The sequence below is a fragment of the Numida meleagris genome, chromosome 5 (assembly GCF_002078875.1).
Source record: "Numida meleagris isolate 19003 breed g44 Domestic line chromosome 5, NumMel1.0, whole genome shotgun sequence".
NCBI classification, from domain to species: domain Eukaryota; kingdom Metazoa; phylum Chordata; class Aves; order Galliformes; family Numididae; genus Numida; species Numida meleagris.
The window spans coordinates 410495-429994 of NC_034413.1; the positions used below are offsets into that span (position 1 = coordinate 410495).

Consider the following 19500-nt stretch of genomic DNA (forward strand, 5'->3'; position numbering starts at 1 on the left):
GGAGACTGGGGGTCTCAGAGGACTTTTCCTGCATTAGTGGTTCTGTGATTCTATGATTCCATTTGAAGCTACAGATTGACCATGGCCAGAAACTCTCATTCTGAGTTTCTCTGTAACCTCAGCAAGCTGTACAAAATATATACACATACATAGGGATACATACAAAAAATCTTTTTTTATATATAAATAATGCCTGTTCTGTTGCACAGTGTGCACTCTGTCAGTGTTCCACTGGACGTTCTTTATGCATGGGACGTGGGATGGGCAGAGCAGCAGCAGGGAGGTGTTTGCTTCTCAGACAATTCCTCCACCCCTCATCAGGACTTGCTGCTCATTTCCCCCCTGTCAGTACCTCCTGCTCAGCACTGAATTGGGTCTTTAGAAACATACCAAGCCTGAGTGGGGGCCCTGCGAAATAAGGAGATGCAGACATCCCTCCTTCCCATAGATGAATCAACATCCATCCATCCATAGGTGATGAAGCAGAATTGCATTTAGCTCTGTTCAGATGTCTTGGAGGTGAGTTTGAAGCCGCCTGTGGCAGGGGTGAGCCCCAGGGGGTGATCCCAGCCCGAAGCCTTGGGACAAGAGCAGGCATGCAAACAGGATGCTGAGGGCTTATCCTAAACGCATGGAAGTTACAAAACACTTTCTGACTTTCAAGAGTGATTCATGGTATTTACTATTTTGGGCAGATCTTTTTGATGTCATCAGCATGGTTCTGCAACAGATTCTACTCCCCAAACCTTTGGCCAGATGTTGAAACACCAAACACATCTGATCCATGATCTCCTTTGCCTCCTCTCTCCCTGAACATGATGTTAACTTCTCTCTGGTTTCAGACAGTGGAAGCGCTCAGCAATTGGGATGAGTGCCAACTCAGCATGCTGCTGGCAGCTGCGCTGTGGGATGCTGCTGGTGCTCTGCTGCCTGCAGGCACTGCTCACTGCTGGGTGCTTCTTGCAGGCACTGCACCAGCCTGGCCTGAGCACCGTGTTCAGCATCACCACAAAGCACAGCCCTCACGGCTGACATCGGATTAAATCAGAGACAAGGTAACAGTCAGGTTTAGCTGGATCTAATGTAAAGTTTTAGCACAATATGGATGAAAAACACTGGAACTGGACAGTAAATGTGTCCCGGCCATGTGGCACCGAGGCCTCACACCAGGAGAGCTGTGGAGTGTGTGGGAGGAGCCAGTGCTGATCCCAAATGCATCCCTGTGGTGCCGCTGTCCTGATGTACTCATTGGGAACATAGTCCAATGGCAGCGTTCATAATGGAGTACCCCTTTGCAGGGCTGTACAAACACATGGTTCCCACCACGAGCTCCCAGCAGCAGCGCATGGCACAGCCTCATTAGCCGCTGCCCCTGCTCCCTGCACCGCCACAGGCAGCGTTCGGGCCAGAGGCAGCACGGGGCGGCCGGCAGCACCAGGGTTATGGTGCTGCCAAACATGCCAGTGCCCATAGGAGAGGAGGCACAGTGCACACAGATGTGTTTGCATAGCAGAGGAGGAATGGGAACATCTCCATTATTAGGGAGGATTGTTTCCCAACACAGCCTTCCTGCAGCTCAGCAACCCCCCCCGTGCAGCAGGCAGACATCACTGGCACTTCCCAGCGACACACCTCCCAGTTGGGAGCGTGTTCCCGTCAGGCCGGTTTCAGGCTCTCCCCACTTTCCATCACCCCACCCTGACGCTGCAGTTGATAGCACTGCACATGCGCTAACCAGGGCCTCTCTCTGCGCCGTCACTCTGCTCGGGAGTGTCCAAGAATTCCCCGCGTGACTCAGGTGTGACCTCCCCGCTGGGAGCCAGGCTCTGCCACCCCTGAGCTGTGATTTTCCATTTCCCCTCTGTGTGGTGTAGCACTGTGACCCCTCCTGCCCTGGCAGCGCAGTGTGCTCTCCACGGCCCCAGCCCGCGTGGCTGTGCAGGGCAGTGTTCCTGCAGCAGCACCCCTGAGTGAGATCTGCAAGCACCCTAGTGTTCCTGCCCAGGGAGGCAGAAAACGTGGAAGAGAAACCTTGAAGGCCACAACACTTGCATGCTGCAGCCCTGGGGCCCTGCTGGAAGGGACTCTGCATCTCTTTGAGGTCCCACGCGTGAGAGGGGTGAAACAAAGCTCGGAATATTGCAGCTCAGAGTGCCACTGAGCACACTGCACCATCCCCACACACTGCACTGGGAGCACGCTGCTCCATCCCTGCACAGTGAGGGTCCCACTGCTGCCAGGCGCTGCACAGTGTGCACTGTGCTCACGTGGGCCCTGGGATCTGGGGTTTATTTTTAGACTGTTGGTTCTCCTCCTGCTGCAGTCTCCCCTGGCTCAACCTGTTGGTGCACTGCTCTGACACCAGCGATAGGCACAGAAATCATCGGTTACACAAACACAAACCCTGACACGGCAACAGCGGGGGAACGTGGCACGAAGGGAACTATTTATAGCAGAGATAATGAAGTAAAGGCTTCTGCTGAGCCGATAGAAGCGGAAAAAAAGTGAAACAGAGCTCAGACAGAGCCCTGCAGCGCCGTCCTCACCCGGGCTGGGAGCTCCGGGCATGGAGCAGCGCCGGCGCCCTGGTACCAGCGGGAACGGGGACGCTGCGGCCACAGGTGGCAGCGATGTGCCTGGGAACCCCGCAGGTGGTGCGGCTGACTCGGAGGTAAGCCTGCTGCGTTCCCATTCTCTTGGTCTGTTTGAAGCTGGCACGAATCAAGTCAGAGGGTTAATCCCCACCTCGCAGACACGGGGAACAATGCCACGCTAATGCTTTCCTGTGGATTTGCTAATTAGACTTTTCTTTTCTAGAGACATCAAAGCAGGATCCTGCAGAAGAGAACTTCCTCATCTGCACAGAGAAAAAGGAAATCACTCACTTAGTGGAAAGGATGCAGACATACCAAAGGGAAACATTTCCATATTCTTTTTATAGCTCTGAAAAAGGACTTAAAAGATTGCATTCCCTAAAGTCTATTTTCATTGCAGAGGAATGGAGCTTTGGGCCCTTCCGCACAGCCAACCTGTTCTCTGGCCCTATCAATAAGAACATTGATAGAATGAATGGAAAATCATTTTGTTGTTCACAATATTGTACCGTACTGTTCGAAAAGAGAGGAAGGGACCAGGAGGAAACAAAGGACAGGCAGAGAGCCCAGCACAAACATCGGAGATCTCCCGAGCACCCAGCCAGCTCTGCGTGTCCTGTGACCGATCCCGAAGAGCTCCGGGTGGAGCACCAGGGCACATCGCTCCACCACAGACACCCTACAGAACTTCGGCCAGATGGATCTCCAGAGGAAACCTCGAGTTAATGACATGAATGACAAACAATGTGCGCACAATAGGTCTGCATACAGAGCCATCCTGCTCACACCTGCCGCTGGCTGTGTTGGCGCTCCGCTGCAGGGCCTTCCCACAGGCACCAGTGGGTTCTGCCAAGCACGCTGCGTGCCGGGGGCTGCCAGACAGGCTCCAGCTCTGAAGTCAGCACCAAGTAAAGCTCTCATCACAGCTGCAGGGAAGACAAAAAGCCCCCGGGGCCTACCCAAGGATGGGAGGAGTGAGGCCGAGCAATTCCTTCACTTCACTACATCTGTGAAGGAGCAGCGAGGGAGCCAGGGCTGCACGGGGCTTCTCACTGCCCCACTGGTGGTGGCAGAGCAGCGAAACCATCAGACGTGGTTCCTTTTCCTGGGGCTAAGAACAAGCCTGTTGCCCATGGGGTTTGCTGGAGATTTTCCTACCCTCAGCTGTTATCCAACACAGTTGAGAAGATACAGCCTGTGGAACCGCTGGGCAGCTCAGAGACATTCCTGCCCCTCGGTAGCGCAGGGCTCTGCGGACTGCCAGCCCCTGGGAATGCCCACCCACGGACACGGGCTGCCCTGGGAGCAGCAGTGCCCCCCAGCACAGGTGCTGGGCCCCGCAGAGATGCTCCCCTGGCTTTTGCTTCCCCACAGCCAGCACATTCCCAGCCGCACTGCCACAGTCACGCCAGGAGCCCTGCATGGCACTGAGGGGACAGCTCGCGTTGTATGGCATATCTACTGGTGATAGCTGCCAGTTGGCCTCACAGGGAGCACCGGGTGTCCACACAGAGCTGGCAGAGCCACACGGCCATGGCTGCGCATGGCCACAGACTGATCAGTCACAGGTTTCCTTCTATCCCAGCCAAGCTATTTGTTTAAATCTTCTGCAGAAGTGAATTCCAGAGAGATACAATGCACTGGGGACAGAACATTTACTGGTTCCAAATGTACTGACCTTCCAGTCTGCACTTGGCTGCTTGAAAAGCACTGGTGTTAATTATTATTATTACTGCATCAAAGGAAAAGCGCTCAATTTTAACCATTAGATTTAACTAAGAAAGAAGAGTAACTCAAAACCTTGAAAAGTTGCATGGAATTCCATTGTGAGCCTTTCAAAAATTAGAAGAAAAATCTGCTTAAGAACATGTCATCCTACCCGAGCGTGCTCTGATCTTTTAGTTCAATTGATTTCTCCTTGGAAATCAATAGATGTCTAAGAAAAAATATCAGCGTGCCACACATGGAATTATATTTTCATCATGTAATGCAGAAACGTGAATAAAAGCATCTATCAAGCCAAGTGGAAAATTTTAATTGCCAATCAGCGTGCTTTAAGCAAGGTATACACCTGGAAACTGTCTCATAAAAAGCCAGCTCTGCAGTTTCCCCCCAGGCCGTCAGTGCTCTCTGTACGTGTCACAAATGCGCAATGTGCAGAAATCCCTGTTGCTACCTCTGGAAATAAAACCCGCAGCGTGCTTGGCCACCGCGCACCCAGAGCTAAAAATAACACTGCAGCACCAGGGCGGGCTGTGGCACAGGACAGCCAGGGCCAAACACACCTTATCTATAAATACATCAACAAACAAACACAGGCAGCCGCTTGCCGTCCCAGCCGGGTTGGTGCTTTGCGAGCGGCTGCAGCGAGCAGAGAAATAACAGCTGCTGGGGGAGGGCAGCCCCCGGCGTGGGGCACAGAGCGGGCACGGCCTGGGGGGCACAGGCCCCCGCCGCCTCGCTCCGGCTCTGATGGCGGTTGGACAGTACCGCTATTTCTACAGGGGGCAAAAACACAGCAGCAATGTCAAGGTGTTGGCACGTGCTCTGAGGGCTCTTTACAGCATACCCTTTCTCCTGAGTCAATGTCCAAGGCACGTGTGTCAGCTGTGTGTTGTATTAATGAGTGCTCCCCTCAGAACAGCTTTAACGCCTGCTGCTGACCTCACAGCATGCTCAGGCACCAGAGCTCCACACTCAGCTCCCTCATGGGGCACTGACAGCAGCGGGCACATCCCAGGCACACAGTGGGGGCTCTCTCAGGCCCACGCCTGCTCTGTTTGCCAATGGGGAGCATCAGCACACGGAGGCACCAGCACAACCCAGCCCAGCGCTGGGACTAACACTGCTGTCCTGGGTCCTGTGTCACCCTATGGGCAGCCTGCACGGTGTGCACAGCCACAGCTGCACATGCACACACAGAACTGCGCACAGCAACGATGCCTCACCAGCAGCAGTGCCCCTTGGACAGCAGGACACAGCACGCAGAGCACAAGGTGTGCAGAGGGGATGGCACGGTGCTACCCTCTGAGGCCCTGCTCCCAGGCCTCCTGCTGACCATGCTCAGAACCCACCAAGCACGGTGTGCAGCAGGGCTCGCTCTGCCTTGGGTTGGGATCTGCTCTGGCCTCTTTGTTGCTCTTCTCACAACCTTGTTTCACAGCATTTTTGCCACCACAGCTGTGCGCTGTTCTGCTGGGCATGCCTCATTTCTCACCATTCAGTTACCGATCACCTCCAGGTGATCTGCACCTAGCCAAGGTCTGGAGACATAGAGGACACCTGGGAGTCACATGCACCTTCTGCCCCCCACAGAGCTCCCTGCAGTCAACCAAGGGGCCAGAGCCCTGCTCAGGGCTGCAGGTCAGCCTCCCCCCCATCCCATCACCAGGGCTGCAGGGTGGGCTCAGCCCCCCCGGCCCCATGAGCACAGCTCAGACCTTGCTGGCAACGGGGGCGGCTCCTCCAGCGCCAGCATCGGACGTGAGCCTCCAGAACGTGTGTTCTAGACAGGAAGAAACACAATGGGGCAGGAATGTGTTTCTTATTTTGTTCCCTTTGCATGACCTCAGCCCTTTTTATTTTCTGTTTCTCTATACTGCTACACATCTTCAGCCAGCACAGGCCCCAGCCCTTCTGTCTTTGTAAAGCCCATGTCCCAACCTTCTGCTGGCACTCTTCCTATGCAGTACCACTTCCCTTCGGGCTCTCCCCATCCACGAGCCCCTTCCTTCCCATAACACCAGGCAGCAGGGACAGTCATCATGCTCTGTCAGAGCTGGGTTTTCTTTTGCATCTGATGCAACTACTTACAAAATGAATGATAACTGTATCCAGAAATTCCTAGAGGATGAAAGTCTTGAGTTCTGGCCATGGCACTCCTTCCCACTGGAAGAAAACTGCAGGACAAATGCTGCAGTGACAGATTATGTCTATGGGCAATGAACTGAGTTTGCTGACTTGTAGCAAAGGCAGAAACAACACAGCTCTGCACAAGAAATGCTCTTCTACACAAAATGTTTTTCCTTGTGTCTCTAAAAGACAACAGTGATTCATAATAAAGGAAATGCTAAGCACATCACCCAGAAAAGTGCACGTCATAACTGTCAACATTGTGCGAGCACCTGATCGTAATTGGCTGATGGCAACTAATCCCCAGTATTGTAGTGGGAGGAGGGGAAAACGTCAATTACAGCTGATAATTAACATCTGTGATGTTAAGAGTGGTTTCACATAGAAATAAGGATGAATTAAATTTAAGCACAGAGTTGTGCTGCTATGTTTCCTTCGGGTGGGGCTGGAGGCTGGGGACAGCAGAACAGTGAGGATAGCAGTACTGGAGAGCGGGTGTCATTAAGCCAAGCAAACATCAGCCTACCTCCAGAGCTCCCTACAGTCCAAACAAAGGAGGAGATAGCGCTGAGCACGTCAGGGAGCTGCTGCTGTGCCTGTGCTGTGTGTCTGCCATTGCACACTGCGCACAGCCCAGATGCTGCTGGAAGCCCTGCACACAGAACAGCAGTCAGAGGGGTGCGCAGGGTCCTGTGCCTCGTGCTCCCCTTTGCTGCACTACATACAGCCAAATGCAGCTCCTCTGACAAACCTGAGTGCTCCGGAGCTGGCAGAAGTCTGTGGGCAGTACAGCTGTGGCTCTGAGCCAGCCCCTGCTGTCTGACTGACTGCTGTGTGCTGCAGGAGGCCATGTTCTCTAGGTCCCTGAGCACAGCAGACCCACAGACCTGGCCCCACCTATCAGCTCCAGCATGCCACTGCCCACCTCCCCACAGTGCTCCCTGATGAGGAACTCACCCTCCCAGCCCTCCTGTTCCACTGATGCACCTCAGTAGCCACCGCTGCCCAGCACGGTCTGAGGATGCTGAGCCAAGGCTTCAGGCACCGGGTGCCTCTGCAGTCCCTCTTGTGCCTGTGCATTTGCTTATCCCATACAGAGCAGAACAAGTCACTTACGTTCCTTTGGCACAAGTGCTATGGCTGCATTCCTGTTTCTCCCATCTCAGCAAGGCAGTAAAATTGAGCAGAAGGAAGAGCTGCATTTACTACCTAGAAGCCAAGTGTGCGGGGCAGTAAGGCATATACAAGCAGCAAGCAGGCACTGTGCATTCAGTAGCACTGGGGTGGTGGCACGGGTGCTGGAAGGGTAATCAACGTGCATGCAGTGGGGTGGGCACCAAAGCTGTGTCCTTGCACCTGAGAAGTGTTCTCCTCACGGACTGCCACACCTCAGGGCTGGAGCTCCTCATTCCAGTGACAAAACAGACGCTTCCAAAATGAGAACTCTTTGGGGTTACAAGTCCGTAATTAAAAAAGATGGGAGCATTTCAGACGCAGTGTTTTCCCTGTTCACTGGCAGCTGCTGCCGCCACCTCCTCAGTGCGCGCCCATTGCTTACCATGAAGCAGCTGGCACCACGACCACACTGCAGGCGGACAGGGCCGAGGGAAAGGCAGCGTCAGCACGGGGAGCTGTGATCAAGCTGTGTCAGGCATCTGCTTCTTGGGGAGGGGGGGCTCTCAGGTGGAGGCCCTGCAGTCTTCCCACTGGGCACCAACGTGTAAGAATAAAGAGGCATTAATGTAGTTTTTTTTTATAGTCATTTGAAAGCCAGCCTAGTGACTGTATTACATATTGAGTATTTTCTCTTTAACTTAAAAGAAAATTTAAAATTTTAATTTAAAATTTGTTGGGGTTGTTTGATTTTTAAGAAAGAGGTGACATAGAAATGCAAAACAGATGTTTCCAAAGACAGTTATTGCCCAGATGCCTACTCCTATTTCTTGAAATTGAGGCAATTTTCCTACCAAGAAGTGTTTCATATGTCAGGGGCAAACCACTGAGGCCAAGCCAGACAGCATCTCTTGGTTACTGACAACATCCAGCACCAGAAAATTACTGATAAATTAACATAAACCTCATCATTAGTTCCAGTCACATGTGAAAATGCCAATGGGAAAGCATGGGTATGGTTTTGGCATACACGTGAGCCCTACAAGGAGGGAGGATGAAAGCAGAGACCCACGGGCCAGACACCCCAACCCCCACACCCTCCTTCAAGGGACTGCTGGGACGGAGGCTGGAGAGAAACCCAGCAGCTCCCAGTGCACCAACACAGCAATGGATGGGGGAGCTGCTGGCACAGTGCGTATGGCAGCAACAGCTTTCTGCAAAATCCCTCCTGGTAACGTGGTAAGCAACTGAGGTCAGAAACCAGAAAAGAGATAAGACAGTAATAAACTGTCTAATTTTAATGCAGAACATGGAAAAGTGACACTCATTTAAATACTGAAAGAAGAGGAAACTCAAGTGCTCGAAACTTGAGGGCTCGAGCGCACCCTCAGCAAGTTTGCTGATGACACCAAGCTGAGTGGTGCAGCTGACACTTTAGAAGGAAGTGACGCCATCCAGAGGGACCTCAACAAACCCAAAAGGTGGGCGTGTGTGAACCTAAAGCAGCTCAACATAACAAAGTGCAGGGTTTTGCACTTGAGTCAAGGTAATCCCAGATATGCATACAGACTGGCAGAAGAACTCCCTGAGAATAGCCCTGCGGAGAAGGACCTGGGGGTCCTGGTGGATGAAAAACTGACTATGAGCCAGCAGTGTGCTCTTGCAGCTCAGAAGCCCAATGGTATCCTGGGCTCCATCAGAAGAAGAGTGGCCAGCAGGGACAGGGAGGGGATTGTCCCTCTCTACTCTGCCCTCGTGAGGCCCCATCTGGAGTGCTGTGTCCAGGGCTGGGGCCCCCAACGCAGGAGAGATGTGGAGCTGTTGGAGAGGGTCCAGAGGAGGGCCACATAGATGATCCAAGGGCTGGAGCACCTCCCCTACAAAGACAGGCTGAGGGAGCTGGGCTTGTTCAGCCTGGAGAAGAGAAGGCTGTGAGACCTCACTGCAGCTTTCCAGTAATTAGAAGGGGATTATAAACAGGAGGGGAATCAACTTTTTACTTGGGTAGATAGTGATAGGACAAGGGGCGGTGGTTTTAAGCTCAAGGAGAGAAGGTTTCGATTGGATGTCAGGGGGAAGTTCTTCACAGAGAGAGTGATGAGGTGCTGGAACAGGCTGCCCAGAGAGGTTGTGGATGCTCTATCCCTGGAGGTGTTCAAGACCAGTTTGGATGGGGCCCTGGGCAGCCTGGTCTAGTGCCTGATCTGGAGGTTGGTGGCCCTGCCTGCAGCAGGGGGGTTTGAACCTGATGTTCCTTGGGGTCCCTTCCAACCCAAGCCATTCTATGATTCTATGAAACAAAGTCCACAGACTGATTCTCAAAATGGTTTAGTCCTGTGGAACTCCACAAGGTTCCACATTGTAAAGGAAACCTTTGGAAAAGAGCATAAACCCTTCTATGGTGGAATTGAGCAGTCAGTGTGCTCCAGGTTCACAATCAGCCATGTGTCTGGGTACCTTTCTCAGCAGGAGGTCACCCAGTGATGGTCCACAAGGCTATTATCTGCACTCTCCTTGATATTTTCTCCTCATATTGGGTGGGTGCCGAGTCAGCAGCCCTGCAGCCTGGCACAGGACACCTTTGGCAGCAGAGTCCCTAGTAATGGTGCCCAGTGGCTATGTGCGTGGTGCCCAGTGAGCCCAGAGGCCATTACCACACTCCTGGACCAGGTGGCATATCCCCAGGGGACACAGGGGGACAGTGTGGGTACCATTTGTGTGGCCCCCACCATCTGCATTCTCTGCACCCTCACCTAGTTGAAATTCATGTACAGGTTTAACCTCAGAGCACTGTGTACCTCCGAGGCCAGCCCTTGCTCCCAGCCCCTGGGTAGCGGCAGGCACTGACACTGGTGGCACTGAGCCCACGTATGCACCCTCCCTGCTGGGGAAGAGACCCAAATTCCTAAATTAAGTGCTCAGAACGAGCACTTTCTTAGCCCACTCTGTATCAGTAGTCACTGAGTAATTCACAGCAGATCTAAGATTAGCTAATGAAGTCCAATGACTCATCTGCCAAGCCTTCCTGCCACTGGGAAAATTCCATTTTTCTGTACCAACAGAACTTTAATTGTGCAAATTATAAATGAACATGGCTTGGAGAAGTTGTGGCGACATGAGGATGCTTATCTAGAACCCACTGGCACAGACCGTGCTGGCCACTGGCAGCAGTGCATGCCTGGGCTCCCCACAGCAGCACATGGCTGCTCCCCCAGTGCCCAGCCCCACAGCGCCAGCCAGCACAACCCAAACCCCTCATTAGCTCACACCCATCAGCAAATTAAAGCCATACTGATTCGCTACAGGCTTCAGCAAGCAATATCTTTGAGCAAAATTATGAGGTGGAGGAAAGTAATAAAGAGAATCAAAGTAGAAAGGATCCCCCACCCACTAGCCAGGAATAAGATGCAAGACAAGCCCAAACTACAGATACAGGCACTGCAGCCCCAGTGTGGGGCCAGCATGGTGGGGCAGCAGCCAGACCCTGGTGCCGGGAAGGAACAGCCCCAATGCCCTGCAGCACTAGGGGTTTGTGACCACCTGCCCTGGGTACAGTCGCCATCACAGTGCAGCTGCAGGCCCCTCCAAAAGGCACAGGTGGGGCTCTGCTCAGTGTCCAGTTCATATATTCTATTTCAAATATATTGTTTCAGGCCATGTTAGGTTTTGGTTATCAAAGCCAAATGCTCCAGCCTTTGGTATCTAATGCAAACCAGCTTACCATTTATGTATTTTTTCCCAGATAAATTAATTTTAAGAACAACTTGCCCAACTTCGAATTTTATAATATGCACTTAAAAAAGTTTAGAAGAAGGCAAACACTTTCCATACAGGACAGGCGCTGGGTTGAACGCCAGCAGCTTGCTCTCACTGGGCACTGCCAGTGCTGCTTATAAATGCTCTGCTAGCAGCAGTAATAAAACCTGGATAGTAATGATCACCTAAGGATCCAGCAAGACCAGAAAACTGACAGACCAGCCACTGCCTGTGGCCAGTAGAAGGCTGCTCCCACCTTCACAGGCAGCTGCTCAGGGCCTCTTGCCCACCAAGGGCAGCTGCAGCCTCAGGGAGGGTCTGTGTTCAGGACTGCAGGCGAGCCAGCAGGACATGTTAACACAAAGCACAGCTGCAGCTGAACGTAGCTAGCTGGGCCAGGATGATTTTTTTTTTTTCCCCAGAGCGGGGTAGAGAGCCCCAGAACAAACCTGGTGCCAGCGGCCACTGAACCAGGCTGGCAAGGACAGAGAGTAGCACTGCCTGCCGGGCACTGGGCTGGGTAGGCACGTGAGTGAGGCCTGTGAGGACTGTGAAGATTCCGGCCAAAGACAAATTTCCAGAAAAGGCCGCGGCCAAGCTCTGTCTTTCACCAAGCCCAGCACAGTGTCTCACCGTCTGTTACCACCCGGCCCACAGGGCATGCAGGGCCCAGCTCAGCCCTGCTCCTCCTGGCACCCACACCTCCAGCCTGTGGAACTGGCAGGAAAAAAGCTGAAATTCCACGAATCAGTTATGAAAAATGATTGCTTCGGGTCAACAGAAGGCATGCGGAGTTCAGTTTACACCACAAAATGGTTGTTGTGGGTTTTCCCGCAGCCTGGCTGCCAGCCCCTCGCCATGGGACAGGGAGGGATGAGGCCACGGGCTGGCCCACTGTTCCATGCCACGTACTCACCACAGGGACCAGCACACAGCCGGGTGGGCAAGCTAGCAGCCAGTGACAGGAGACCACCAGCCCAAGCCCAGATGGCACCGTCATGGGGGTATCCCACAGCTCACCAAGACACAGGTGCTGCTAAGCCGGGTCACCTGCTGTGTTCATCAGAGCCAGCTGTGCCAGTCAGAAAAGAGAGGATAAAAAAATTGGTAAGAAACCTAATTTTTGACCAGATATAACCAAATGACTCTCCAGTTCTATGAAATATCCCACTTCCCCTCTTCAGAGGGTGTGAACCCACTGGGCAGAGCAGGACAGAGGCAGCCTCTCACAGCGGGGTGCTAAGAGGGCTCCCAGACCTGACAACCTGCTCAAGATGTGCGAGATGTGAGGCCAAGGAGAGGAAGGTGGATTCTGCACACATAGGTGCAATCTACAGATTGAGAACATTTGCAAAACACCTTATTACAAGGAAATAGTGATAGGTTTAGTATTTAAGTCAGAATAAAATATTGAAAAACCCCTACCCAAAATACACCAAAGAACAAACTCTGATTCTGCAGGCCCTACACTTAGGAAATCAGCTGTTTGAGCCGGAGCACAGCTGTAGTGCTCAGGAGGAAACCTCCAAAACCACAGCGTGGAGCAGAGAAGGCTATAATAAGCCGTTAGTGTAACAGGAACTGAAATGAACTGAAGCAGCCCCACCATTTCCTAAAGCCACACGCAAGTTTTAGAATTATACGAAGGGAAACCTTAAAAATTGAGCTAAAAGAACAGTGTCACCAGACATAGGAACTGGTTAGTGGCGTTCAATGGGTAACACAAAACCATTTTGCAGAGAATAATGAAGACAACTTATTATCCCTGAAGAATTTCCACTTATTTTTTAGCCAAATGGAACTTTGCTTTGTCACAATAAAAGACTAAAGTAAGCTGTTCAGAACTTCATGTCATTACTCATGTTTCATATGAGAGAAACTTCCACTTAACTTCTTAAAATCAGATAAGAAATGGAATACCAGTGTGCTCTTGGCTTTTGCTTCTGCATTTGCTGCACAATTCTTACCACTTATCTGCATAATGGACAAGGCAAAAAGGCAATTTGCTGTGAGATTTTTGCTTTAAGCCCTGCCAAAACTGAAGAACAATCATTTCAGTGAGCCAGCTTCTTCAACTCCCATCTGCAGATGGACAGCCATGCTTTGTGTTGGGATATTGCTTAGGGCTGGTGTGTAATCCACTTGTAGAGCTGAGCTGTGGGTTGAGGAAGGACGCACACACAGGTCAGGCCACTCGCACGACCCCTGAGTACTATGTTCTGTCTATACTGAAACTCTGCAGTAGTGCTCAGCAAAGTGGCATCCACCTGGTGACTTACCTGTAGCTCTTTGAGTTCACTCATCTGCTTCATCCTTTAAGCTAACATTAACACAAGCATGTCTCGAGTCCTGGCAGCACAAGGATACAGAGAACAGTGCCACCAGATGCCACCCCCCAGCTCTTTGGGAAGGGCCATAGTCACCCCTCCACCCCTCAGAGGGCAGCGAGCCAGTTCAGGCTGTGTGACTGCTGACAGAGGGCCTGGCCAGGGCTCAGTGCTGACAGGTTCCCCTTCACCTCCCCATGTGCAGGCAGCATCAGGTAGCAGAAAGTATTTTTTGCTTTGTGCAGGGCCCAGCAGCCTCAGTGATGTCCCACAAAGGTGCAGGGATGCAGCCCCTCCCAAGGTACAAAAGACACCCTGGGAAAATGGCAGGACACAAAGCTGGAGGCTCCTGGTGTGACTGCAGGGACCGCTCTGCACAGTGCTGGCACAGCCCACACTCTGACAGTGGCTGCCTGGGCAGGTTGCCACTGCACCAACATCTGGTGGAGTGCTTATATGCACCAGGGGTCAAAGTGCAGCACCACTTTATCATGGGAAAGCCCCCTGGACATCCACTCTGAGCAACCCTACCCTGGGGACCACAGGCAGCATCAAGGGAAGGACACTGGGCTTGATCTTACCTTCCCCATCTGTTCCATGTTGCTCGCAGCACTGACACAAGGATGAAGAAGAAACGTGGCACTGAGCACGAGGCCTCAGAACTCAAACCAACAGGGAGCGAGACCCAGGAGGTGGGGCACCCTTGAACTGTGCCTGGGGGCAGCTGGCACCCATGTGCAGACCGTAGCAGCTCCAGGTAGGCACTTTTCCTGAGCGTGGGGGTTTTGCTTCTTTTCATTTTGCCTTTTTTTTTTTTTTAAACGACCAGCAGGCTATCTGTAACTCCCATCAGCTAACTGCCATCACTCTGCAGCCAGAAAGCTTTGCAACACATCTTGGCAGGGAATTTGTACAATGAAGAACTGTGTGAGCAGCAAACACAGAAACTACTTCACATAGCCATCAGCTAACCCTAAGCTTCAGAGGATGCTAGGAAAAAAAAAAAAGAAAAAAGAAAAAAAACACAGAAATTCCTGAAGACAGATGGATTGATAAAGGCCAAACTGTTTTTCCCATGAGTGAGAGCACTCAGTGCACAGAGTATCCTTGCCAGCTACACATTCTGTTTTGGAGATGGACACAGCAGATGCCCAGGTAAACAACTGTTTCTTAAAGGCTGTACACAAGGTGCAGGAACACATTCCTTCTCTATACACTGCTGTCTTTTTTTTACATTTATTTCTGGAAAACAGGAAAATTATTTGTTTGCAGAGGTAGCCAAAATTGGCCTTGGGAGACAGATGTCCTATTTTAGCAATGCATTTTAGTTTGCGTGTTTACCGCAGCCTTCCAACAGTTTTAAGGGAAACGCTTTTGACTGACTGTATGCTCTTATCGAGACTGAGCAGAAGGGATTTTTTGGTGTTGGACTTTTCATGTTAAACTTTGTTGTTGTTAAGCAGAAAGGGGAAGTTCTGATCTCTCTTGCTGACGTTCAAAATACCACATTATAACCAGCATGAATCAAGAAAACACAAGCTTCTATGTTTTCCTTTCCACTCGTTCTTTGAATTTGACAACAGTTCATCACAGTATTTGCTGCAACAGATTAAGAAGAAACAGGAAGCAAAATCTGTGCAATGGTTCTTCAACTAGAAGTTAATCTTCTAGCACACGCAGATGACGTTTAACCTAGCAGGGGCAACTCTGAACTCTTCTCCAAGCACCAGAAGCAACACATTATCAAATTCCTAGACTGAGGGTATCCAGTGGAAAGCTAGACAACTGCAGACCAAAAGGAATTAAGTGATATAGTTTCAAAAGTTTGATCACGGGTCACTTTAGTTTGTAAACCATTTCTATTGTAGGGTGGATAGGCTGCTTGTTTTCTTTGTTTTCCTTAAAGATTGCCAGTCACTTCTGGTAATGTGTGAGGGTGAGGATCTCTTCTATCCAACGGCATGTGTTTAAGAGGCCTTATGTTACACTCACTGACTAGGAGGTGTGGACACACAAGTTAGCTTGTTCTCCAGTTGGTGCCACCAGGCTAACCACTCACCTCCATGCACATAGTGCAAGCAGACCAAGGCTGTGTTGCCCACTGCTTCAGGTGACTTCAGAGCACTCTCAGGACACACAACCATCCAAGTTACCCGTTGATTACTTGTTCACGTACTTGAAAACGTCAGTTCTCTCTGCTCTGCAGCAAATGACATTAAAAAGCTTTAACATATGCAATGACAGCCACATTGTTACGTGTTGCACATTTTCCAAGTTTTAATAGACACAAAAGTGAGTCCATTGTACTTAAGACACTACAATGATTTCATTCTCTTGTATGTCTTGCTCCAATTACATTTCTCAGAGTACATAATGGAGTAAATGTTTGGTAGCTTTAAAATTAGAAGTGTGTGAAATCTGTAAGTAAAATAAGCAGCAGCATAATTTTGGGGATTTTATCAAGAATAGCTAACTTTTACGTAATAAATACATTCCAAGTTGTGTTTTTTGCTGTTCTCCTAGTTCATTGCTGTATGACTTGTCACATTCTCATCCTAGTTTAAGAAATCCTTGTCTTTCCTGCCAGCCTCACACCAGAAGAGCCTCCTAGCTCCATGTCCCAGTGACTGTCACCTCTCCCAGATGATAAGCAGTGCAAGCTGACAAGGAAACCCGTCCTCCTGTCACGTGCATGGCAACCTCCCGCTTCTCCTGGGGAGCATGTCAGGATGTGTACAGACTTCGTGACACTCTAGGAGAACAGCTGTGCTCTTATCTTCTGTTACCTTGAAGAAAGTGAAAGAGGGAGAGGTTATTGTGAGAGGCACAGACTGAGCGATACTAGCTGAGAGGCACACGCTCCGGATTTTGGCTAAATATAGCCTGGCATTCTGCTGCTTCTAGCTTGCTCAGCAGGCAGAAACAGCAGCAGCAACAGCTTTGGAAGAAACTTGTCAAGTTAAAAGGTCTAAAGTAAGAGTGGGAATTTTCTCCAAGACAGACATGATATGAGTTTCAGTGATAATAAAAATCTTCAGTCTCTGCCTTAAAGCCTTTTAAGCCCCTGCTCAGGGTGGGGTCTAGCGGGTTACTCTGCCACAAGTTCCTGCAAAGAGCACCACATAAAGAACAACTGCTCGGTCCTGCATTCACTTTTCAAAGACAATCTATAAAACAGGATTATTTCCCTCTTGACAGCAAGCCTTACAGAAGCTCTTCCAAGTACTGACAGCTGCTCAAGACACCGACTGCTGCCACAGCACGCAAATCCTGCTCTAAGTGAAGAGGTTCAGCAGCCCAACCTCCAAAGGCCAGAGCTATCCCTGCCTCCCCTCGCACAGCCCCACTCACCATGGGAGCTCCCTTTCTGCTCCAGATGTTTCTTCCAGGCTCCGTGAGAATGCAGTGCCACAGAAGTGCTGCAGATCCCTCGGGTCATCCAGTGTCTCACTCAGAAGGACAATGCTATTGCCCTCCTGTCAGCCACCTTTGGACAGCTGGATGTGACTAACCACAATGAACCATATCTGAAGAGTGTTTAGGCAATGAGAGTATGTGAGATGCTCTTTTTAAATTTAGAAATGCTAAAGATAAAGATACCAAGTGGTAATGAAGTTTGCTTCACACTTGACTTGTGTGGCCCTCTGGTCATTTGGCACTCTCACTGAGTATCAGCCACTACAAATGGCAGATGACAGGCACCCACAGGAACATCTACTGGAGAGGGATGGGCCTGTCACAGGAAAAAATTACCAAAGAGAACAGTCCAAATCTACTGCTTTCTGTACCCTATCGGCAATCCTGCATGCAAGGTGCACTTGCTCTGCTGCTGTGAGTCAGGTTAATGAGTCAGAACTTTAAAGAGCACATCCATTTGTCACCATGTGGAGAAGCCAGAAGAGATGTGGAACAGCTTAGTGAAACTTAGAACAACTTATAAATGAATTTTTAAAAAAATGGCACAGGGACTTATACCTGCACTTCTCAGTTGCAAAAGCATCTCTGCACCATACTTCAAAAGGAATTCAGGTTGAAAAAGTTCAAGTCTGATCAGTCCTAACATGTGTCCAGGCCAAATCAACCAAAGTGCCTGAGTCAAAGCCATAGGACACACAGGCAAACAGGATTAATGCTAGGAAGCAAAAAATCAAAGACCTTTAAAAGCGCCTCATCATTGAAATTTGTGACTTAGAAGTACAGAACACAATGAAAACAAGAATGCCAACAACAAACACAAAAAGATGATTACATTTCCACCACAGATGAAAATGTACCAACACCTCCTTTGTGGGCATGGAACCAAAAGTGACACCAGTTTGGACAGCCTCATCACCCAGAAGGATTTTGAGTATTGCACACTCATTTAAGACCTCAAAGATCTGATTGATTTAATCCACCATGAACATCAGCCCCAAAAAGCTGTATTTCTGAGAAGGACTGCCATCGGATTCCATGAACTCCTTCAGTTTTCAGCAGTATTATCCTGCTCCTAAGAAACTGAGAGGTATTGTAACAAGGTAATATCACCTTGTGTGCATTTTTATTAACTTTCAAAGTCTACAAACTTGGCAGAATATCCCTCAAATGTGTTTTGCAAGGAACTGATCCTTCGGAGACAGATTATGGATGCAGAATATTTTGTCTAAAGAGAAACTCTGCATTCCATTGTTGAGAAGGTAGCAACAAGCCCTCAGGCCAGATATACCCTGTGATCGCACGCTAACTCTTGGAGGACAGAAGTGTCACAGCAGAAGCACAGTGCCAAGCAGGGACTCGAAGCTCCAGGACTGGCCCAGCTCAGGTGTCCTGCCTCAGCGACCTGCTGCACAGAGACAACACACATTCTACAGCAGCAATGCAGTGACTGTCATTTGTAGCCTCTCACTTTGCCTCTGGAAAACTTCAGAGGCTTCTGTTTAAAATAAGCTTTGTGACAGAGCAGTACCTTATAGGCTGTGTTCAGGATATTGCTGCAGCTTGACACAAGTATGAGTAACAGACTGACTGATTCAGGACATTGGTATGAACCGCAGTTGTGCTAAACTGTACAACAAAAGAAAGCTCTCCTGAAATCAAGAGCTTATTCACAATCAGAAAGTTGCAGTTTGAGATCAAACAAGGCCTCTCACAACTACAGGTTTAAAAGCTGCAGCAGAGTGCAAAAAGCTGATTCATCTCTGGCTTGAATTGATTTTTCAAAACTAAATTGAGATTAATGCATCCTGACCGTGTGCATGGTGGCCCCGACCACACCGGGACACTCAGCATTTCCGTCCATCCCCAGCACCTGCCCCAGCGCCCAGATCGCGGCCTGCTGCCTCCCTGGAAGCACGGGGTGCAGGACACAGCACCAGCGGAGCCCCACACTCCACAGGAAGGTGCAGCGGAGCGCCCTTGGCCTTGTCCTGCTGCATGGAGCCGAGGCCACAGCACCAGCAGCACCAGGCTTCAGCCTGTGCTCACAGCGGGCTAGGCTGCCCAGACATCCTCTGTGGCAGTGCTGCATGGGGCCACACTCACAGGAGGGCTTGGGCCAAGGACCTGGGGAGGCCAGAACCCAAAGCTGCAGGAATGCACCCAGCTGTCTTCAAGGGCTCGTTTGGAGAAGCCCAGGCACAGGGTAGCTCACAGGCCTCCCACTGCAGCCCTGCTCTGCCCACTGAGGCAGGCCAGGAGGTGAAGGAGCAGGGGCCTGCTCACCTTCTCCACATTTTGGAGGCAATTAGCAGCAGGCAGTGCTGCTGAAACACCTGATCAGGAGAAGCTGAGGGGACAGGCAGAGAGGCCCCGTACTTGCCATGACCCAAGAAAGCCGGGTGTGGGCTGACATTGCAGCTAGCACCTCACTTCCAGCCACC

The 19500-nt window shown here is 50.7% G+C and overlaps 1 protein-coding gene and 1 long non-coding RNA gene across 15 annotated transcripts in view; one reads left to right on the forward strand and one right to left on the reverse strand.

Annotated features, from left to right (window-relative positions):
- The window catches only part of PWWP2B (PWWP domain containing 2B), a gene marked incomplete at its 5' end in the record, with an annotated part of 42591 nt that overhangs the window by 14434 nt on the left and 8657 nt on the right, over positions 1 to 19500 (reverse strand). For 10 of the 14 annotated variants that reach the window (XM_021398450.1, XM_021398442.1, XM_021398451.1 and 7 more), the window contains 3 exon segments: positions 8005 to 8152; positions 12232 to 12387; positions 14224 to 16428. 14 annotated transcript variants of the gene reach the window in all.
- On the forward strand, positions 30 to 4631 carry LOC110399546. The gene is made up of 2 exons (XR_002439270.1): positions 30 to 2671; positions 2818 to 4631. It is a non-coding gene; the product is annotated as an uncharacterized LOC110399546 (long non-coding RNA).